At 39.0% G+C, this 2,130-nt stretch overlaps 1 non-coding gene across 1 annotated transcript; it reads right to left on the bottom strand.

The window, feature by feature from the left end:
• Positions 1 to 537: 537 nt before the first annotated feature.
• TRNAT-AGU (transfer RNA threonine (anticodon AGU)) lies at positions 538 to 610 on the bottom strand. Its single transcript has one exon. It is a non-coding gene; the product is annotated as a tRNA-Thr (tRNA).
• Positions 611 to 2,130: the final 1,520 nt, after the last annotated feature.

Below are 2,130 nucleotides of genomic sequence, written 5' to 3'. Positions count from 1 at the left end.
GTGCTGTACAGTAGAGCTCCAGGATGTATTCATCTTGTGTAACCAAAACTTTGTGCTGTCTCATTAATACCTCCCCTTTTCCCTTCCCCCCCAGCCCCTGGCAACCATCATTCTGTTTTCTGCTTCTATGTATTTGACTGGATTCCTCATATGCATGGTATCATGCAGCATTTTTCCTTCTGTGTCTGTAATTTCACTTAGCATAATGTCCTCCAAGTTCATTCATGTTGCAGCAAATGGGAGGATTTCCTTCTCTTTTAAGGCTGAATAATATTCCATTATATGCATACAGCATATTTTTCAATCCATTCATCCATCAGTGGACATTTAGGTTGCTTCCACATCTTGGCTATTGTGAATAATGCTATCATGAATATGGGAGTGCAGTTACCTTTTTTGGGATAGTGACTTTGTTTCCTTTAGATATATACCAGAAGTGAGGCTGCTGGATCATACAGTAATTCTGTTTATTTATTATATCATTTAATTGTTTTATTTTGGCAGGAGGGAGGTAATTAGCTTTATATTTATTTTTGGAGGAGATACTGGGGATTGAACCCAGGATCTCATGCATACTAAGCATGTGCTCTACCACTGAGCTATACCCTCCTCCCCAATAGTTCTATTTACAAATTTTTGAGGAAACTCCATATGATTTTTCATAGTGGCTGTACCAATGTACATTTCCAGCAACAGTGTACAAGGGTTCCCTTTTCTCTACATCCTCACCATATTTGTTATATACAATATATATAATTTTGATAATAACGATCCTAAACAGGTGCAAGGTGATACCTCATTGTGGTTTCGATTTGCATTTCCCTGATGATTAGTGATATTGAGCACTTTTTCATATACCTGGCCATTTGTATGTCTTCTTTGGAGAAATGTCTATTTAGTTTGTTTGCTCATTTTTAAATTGCATATTTTTTTAATTAAAAAATTTTTGCTATTGAGTTGTAGGCATTCTTTATATATTTTGAATACTAACCCTTTATTAGATATATGATATGCAAGTATTTTTTCCTCTTCTGTATGTTGCCTTTTCATTTTGGTGTTGGTTCCTTTGCTGTGCAGAAGCTTTTTAGTTCGATGCAATCTCACTTGTTTATTTTTGCTTTTGTTGCCTATGCTTTTAGGTGTCTGTGATACTGTGATTTATAAGAAATATATATTCATTCAGATGACCAAGATATATTTCATATATATATATTTGGGCTTTGTCCCAAGTTCCTGGCTCACAGTTTCCAAAACCCTTGGAATTTCCTAAGTGATGAGGGCAACAAAGGTCTTTTGTTATGTTAGTGAGGTGACTTTTGAACCCAACCTAACAGTGGGGGCTGGTTGCCAGTGGAGCCAACCATGTGATTAGAGGGTTGGTTGACCCTGGGGGTGGAGATAGGGGCTGGAGGTTGAATCATTTGACAATGGTCAATGATTCAATCAATCATGACTATGTAATGAAGCCTCCGTAAAAACTCCAAAAAGGATGGGGTTCTGAGAGGTTCCATTTTGGTGAAACCGTGGAAGTGTTGGGAGAGTGGTGCACCTGGAGAGGCATGGAAGTCCCAAGCCCATCCCTACATACTTGCCCTATCTATCTCTTCCACCTGGCTGTTCCTGAGTTATAGCCTTTTATAATAAAATGGCAATCTAGTAAATAAAATGTTTCTCTTGAGTTCTGTGAGCTGCTCTAGCAAATTAGCTGAATCTGAGGAGGGGTCATGGGAACCTGTGATTTATAGCCAGTTAGTGAGAAGTACTATCTGGACTTGTTATTAGCATCCTGAGTTGGAGAGGGTCATTGGAACCAACAATCTATAGCCGATTGGTCAGAAGTACAGAAGTGAGGGAATCCAGAAGCAAAGGAAAGGCAGTCAAGCAAGAAAAGTAATGGTAGCTTAAACAATAGTTCACCAATAAACAGAGTCCTAGTTCCTCCTCAAGTAATATGCATAACAATCTGACATGTATTATTGAGTTGTTCTGCAGAAACGAAGGCCTGCCTCCCCAAGTGGAGGATGATGCCTATATGCTGACCACAAGCATGCAGACCCCACACTGGTTAGAATTAGAAGGTTGTTACCTCACCACCAACCAATAAAAACTCCACAAGCTGCAACCCACACT

The sequence above is a fragment of the Vicugna pacos genome, chromosome X (genome assembly GCF_048564905.1).
Source record: "Vicugna pacos chromosome X, VicPac4, whole genome shotgun sequence".
NCBI lineage: Eukaryota > Metazoa > Chordata > Mammalia > Artiodactyla > Camelidae > Vicugna > Vicugna pacos.
Note: the sequence above shows the minus strand (reverse complement) of the source record. Positions and strands in the feature narration are given on the sequence as shown.